Genomic DNA, 5,335 nt, shown 5'->3' with positions numbered 1-5,335 from the left:
TTTCTAGGGAAAGCAGGAGAAAAACCTTAGGCAAACCAGCACTGTTGTGGTCAGCAGCGTGCACAAGGTCCCCCTAGTCCACCATCCTGCCTGACGACAGCTAGCTAGTGCCAGGTATGGCAGGGAGGGGACGGTACACCACTGCAAAGCAGGCAGATAGCGTAGCCTGCCCTCCAAACCAGGCGCCGTCCTGCTCTCTTCTTGTGGAAATGGATTCCAACCTGAAGCACATCCATATGTAGCACTTCAGGGCATGTGATGGTGGAAAATCGGCTGATCAAAGCATATGTGACTGCTGCCTAGCGTATAGGTAAGATGCTACGTAATAGCTCTATTGCAGCCTTAGAAAGACGGGGCTTGCGTGCCTGTGTTTTACCTGAGCGTAAGCGGAGACTTGCAAAAGGCAGAGCAACCACTCTCATGTTTGGAAGAGTTTGTCTTCTCCCATCTGTGTTTACTTTTGCGTATTCTCTCTTTTCTCACAGATTCCAAGAGATTGGAGTTTTCTTTCATTTCACCAGCCATGAAATCATCTCTAACTTTACAGAATTACATATGCTGAACCAAACTTGTCAGGTTTTCGTATAGTCAGTACCACCTATGTTGTGTCTCATCAAAACCTCACTGATGTTCAACAGGCAAAGCCAACGTACATTCATTTAACTGGGAGACACGATACCTGTTCTAATCTAGGACAGGCCAAATAAATTCTTTATGAAAATCCAGAATTACTCTTTTAATCAAAGAATTTGTATCAGCAATTATTTCATCCAATTGTTCTCAAATGCCTCAGTTCTGCAAGTGAATGAGTATCCCTCAAGGAATGCCTGATCATTCTCATTCCCAAGCATCGTGAGCTGTATATTTCATATCATGTCAAAATTAGTATGAGGGAAACTGAAGATAATATTTCAATTTTTGTTTCTTAATCTCACACTTCAATTAAGCAGTACGGATCCTGCAGTTTACCTCTTTATGTTATCCTCTGCCGGTAGCTATTACTTATGGTTCCCTTTCTGTCTTTTCACTGGTCGCATGGAATGGTGATCGTTTTCCTCATTCATCACTGGAAATCAGGATCAGGTTCCCTGGTATCAGTGAAGTTATCCTGAATAAAACCAGTGCAAATAAAAATAGAACTGCCTGAAGTAGCATTGCATTCTTTATGGTTATCTGTTCTCAGTGAGCTGATGAAAATGGTTTCTAAACAAAAATGCTACCAATTATCATCAAACTGCAAAGGAGGCAAATAACATAAGACACTCCTAATTTAGGCACAGAAACAAGGGGGGCAATATACCATGATATCACGTTCCTATTAAAAGCCCTTTACTGAATATAATGGCTATAATTGCAACATGTTTAAGATTATGAAAGGAATATTACTGTGATTCTTAAAATTCACATGCCTCCTTCATCAAGAAGAAAGCCTACAGAGAAGAGCCTATGTTTATTTTAAAAAGTTCCTCTAAAAGAACACATTCTTTCAATAAACATTACATAAGGGGGAAATTTCACACATTTTCCTATCATTAGTGTTTCTGTAAAGAGTGCCAATTCTATTTTTAAAGATGCTAATAGTAATCACTCTGATCCAGCTGTTTCAAAGTCTTTTAACACCACCACAGTTAACCAGTAACTTCTCTTACGAGGGTCACCTGCCGTGGCCCGCAGCAAGCCGAACAGGCAGAACGGCTGTCGTGCAACCTGAAAACTCAAACCTTGTCCAGGCTGGTAGAAAAAGGGCTACACCTTTCATTGCAGTGTGGGGCTTCTGCAGTGCTGGCTGTACCGCTGGCATGCCTTTTACCAGTGGCGCTCAGACCGTGGAGGGCTACAAGTGCCTCCCTCCCTACCGAACTTCTTCCTCTTAAGCTGTTGAGGTAAGTGTGCGCTAGTGCAGTTGCTTGTTTTGGTTTAGCCTTTTGCAGTGTAAAATATATATCCTGCTTAATTTTCTGTATATTGTAAGGCTTCCACTTGCTTAAACCTGTGAAAGAGTAATTTTATTTCTGGTACTATTTGAGCAATTCAGCCCTTTAAATTTTTGGTGACTTCTGCCTCCTTTCATTTTCTTGTGTTTCCTTTCATTTGTGTGTCTGTTCACTTTTCTGCTTATGTTATCTATTTATTTAGGTTAACCAAATGTTTCACTAAGAAATTAAGAACATATGTTACTACATTTTAATAAGACTCATTCTTAGAATTCACTCATCTAGTTCTTTCACTTATGGGAGTATTAAAAAAAATCTATATAAAGCTATAGAGAGTAGTTTTATATAGAAAGCAATGACTTTTCTTGTATTATTCAATGTCTCTTACTTTAGAAAGATGAGAAAAAACTTTGCATTTGACTTCAGATAAGTTAGGAAGCAAGTAAAACTTGTGTAACGTAAGTGCCTGCCAATCTGAACAAGTAGCCGGGCAGAAAAGCGGAACGCTTCTCGGAAGCTTGGTTATCACTCGCGACTCTGTAAGACGATGCAGTACCCTTAAAGTCCATAATCGAACAACTCCTCTGCGTGAGAATCTCTCTGGCACCATTCGTTCTGTCACCCACATCAATCTACGACGCTGGAGAGACGTGTCAGTGGTATTGACGTATGCAACAGTCGATAGTGACAAAGCACTGTAAAGACCTCAGTTCTGCTCACGGTGCCCCGGGGAGGCTCTAACACACGTGAGGAGGAGCCCGCCCAGGCTATCACCGAGTCGCAGGAGACAACTGGCTGCTGTGCTTCAGTGCCAGGGCAATGCATGATGATGCGCGGGGGCAGCTTCCCTCCGTTCCATGGGTACTGGTGCATTTGAAGTGCAGCGTCTTTGAAACCAGGACTAGGGAGGAAGGAGGGCTGCGGTTCAGTGTCCACCCTGGAATATTGGATTCTAAGCCCTCTGTATGAAGACTCAACAGCTCAGGTGCTGACTGATCAGGTGCTGATCAGTGCCCAAGCTTGGTCTTCTCAGAGATTGGCATGCTTTAAAAGAAGAAAAAAAATCTTGTGATTCAATCGAATGAAACATGTGGCACTTCCTTTCTTGCCTAGCAGAACAGCAGAGTCCAAAAGTAGAGACCTATACATCTTTGGAGATAATCTGGCAATCACTTTGGTCCATCATAAATGATGTTAGTGTCATTGCAGCTGAAGGATTAAAAACCACACCCTAACACCTATGGGAAATTCTTCTTTCAATGTCCAAACAGGTTCTATGTTTGTCGAAAGATACAAATGCAGGTCTTCAGCGATCCCATCCGAGCCCTTGGCCGTCGCTGTTCCTCCTTGTTCTGACATCACTTCTCTGTGAAATGCTATCACTAGGATGACTGTTTCAGGTGGAGACCTGACTGCACTTCAGCATGCTGGGTCAAGACCTGCCCAGGTCTGGACAAGGCTGTTACTGCAGCCTGCCCTTGGGATATTTCTGCCTGCACAGCAATTGCATGGTTTTCTCTTTGTACATTCAGTCCCTGCGTGGATTTTCCATCTAGGAGGGGACTTCCAATACAAAAAGCTGAAACCCTCAGTTATCCCCCAAGATCAGAAATAATCTATACAGAATATTGCTCGTTTGCCATCTCATGTGCAAACTTTAATGAAATTTTTGTTGTTGTGATCGTATTTGTAAAGGAGTTCTGCGGGTATTGAGACTGGATGGCCCAAAGAGCTCAGAGTCCGAATGTTCGGGAGGGTAAAACTCACAAGCAGCTCAGCAACCTGAAAATGCAGCGACCAGCCTGACAGCGAGGTGTGCGGTGAAACAGGCATACTGGCTGTTGCTTTGCGACTGAAGCTTGTAACTCTGGCTTGCTAAAAGTAAAAGGAACGTATTGAGGGATATATTGATTGACTTTTGATCTATTACCTCTCTTTGCCTTCTCATTAGATTAAAATCTTCCTAGATACTGTCATGTTAAAGAAATGGTATTGCGTTACTGTGCTGATACTGCATAGAGAACTGAAGTGAGGAGGCTGAATGGGACAACTGGAGTCAAAGCAGGAACATTGAAAGTCTTGTTTTAAGATGATTTACCGAAGTTGGGTATCTTTCCGGATTCACTTTCTCTCTTTGAAATGCCCATGAAAATGTTTCTCCGTTGCTATTGTGTTACAGAATTCTAAACAGAATGCTGAGACCAAAACTACCTGAAATAATCACTGCTTTAATGGAATGATGTCACTGGTTTCAATCCTAATGTGTTTCTTATGTCATCTTAAATAAAATTATCCTAAAATATGTTTGGTTTTGCATAAACAAATGCAAAGCAATACTTCTTTCAGTACAGCTTTGCCATTGATCCATTTTTAATTTTCATAAATTTTGCCCTCTGGTTTACAAATATTGCCCATAATTAGGATTTAATCACCTAAGTAGCCTCAAAGAAAATCTATTCCAGGAAAAGCACAATGAAATTACTAGTCATACCTGCTTTTTCTTAAAATCAGCAGTAATAGCCTAATTAGTAGAATCTGTATTTTCAAAGTGGAGATGCATTCCAGCTGAGGAATGGGTGCTTTCTCTTATTCAGCCCAGGCAATGGTGTATTTTTGGAAGCTTGTGGCCCTGTAACAAAACAAACGTGAAGATTTAGGCCGATTTAGTTATGCATTTAAGCCAACCGTTCCCATGAAAAAGGCAGTATTGTAGGACAACAGTTTTTTTTCTTTCAGAATTCAGAGATTTCCTATAAAATGGAAGTTTTCAAGGTTCAACGTGCTCTACTACAAAACAGGCTCCTGTCCGGATAGTCTTTGGAGGTCAGAAATTCCTAAACGAGGGGACTTTTCAAGTGAGCCAGGGTAAGACAATCAGAAATTTAATGGAATCAAAGCTTTGCACTAATGCCGTATCTCTGGCAGTTTGAGACGTTCCAGTCTCCAGCTGTACTTGCTGCCAACAGACACTGTATATGCATGGGATCTATCAAGAAGTTTACCCGTTTGCCTCAAAATATTATTGCCAAGGCTCTGTATTTCGCCATATGATAGTTCTTGCAGTTGGCGAGATACTCTTTCCTACAGAATGCAATATGCATTTGAGGTTACAAACTATAATAAAATGTGTCAGGTTCTCTTCTACAAATTAAAAAAAATGCTCCTGTAAGGAAATCGCTTCTAAAGGAATCCCATTAAAATAGCTTTGTTTTCTCATTTAGTTTAATAAGCACAGTATGTCAGGAAAAAAAAAAAATCCTGTATCTAAACTCTGAAATTAATTTCCTGTTTTTTAAACCCTACTAGTGCTGCTGATCAAACTTGGTCAGGTCACTGGGAACATAATTATCTGGATTTGTAAGATTAAGTTCTCTTCATGTCCCAGCAATGGATTTCCACCA

The 5,335-nt window shown here is 41.0% G+C and overlaps 1 long non-coding RNA gene across 1 annotated transcript; it reads left to right on the top strand.

Annotated features, from left to right (window-relative positions):
• LOC142411063 (uncharacterized) lies at positions 1 to 1,851 on the top strand. The gene is made up of 3 exons (XR_012776097.1): positions 1 to 114; positions 486 to 587; positions 1,653 to 1,851. It is a non-coding gene; the product is annotated as an uncharacterized LOC142411063 (long non-coding RNA).
• The last annotated feature ends 3,484 nt before the right edge of the window (positions 1,852 to 5,335 follow it).

This window comes from Mycteria americana, chromosome 6, assembly GCF_035582795.1.
Source record: "Mycteria americana isolate JAX WOST 10 ecotype Jacksonville Zoo and Gardens chromosome 6, USCA_MyAme_1.0, whole genome shotgun sequence".
In the NCBI taxonomy this organism is placed as follows: domain Eukaryota; kingdom Metazoa; phylum Chordata; class Aves; order Ciconiiformes; family Ciconiidae; genus Mycteria; species Mycteria americana.
This window is presented reverse-complemented; position numbering and strand designations above follow the sequence as displayed.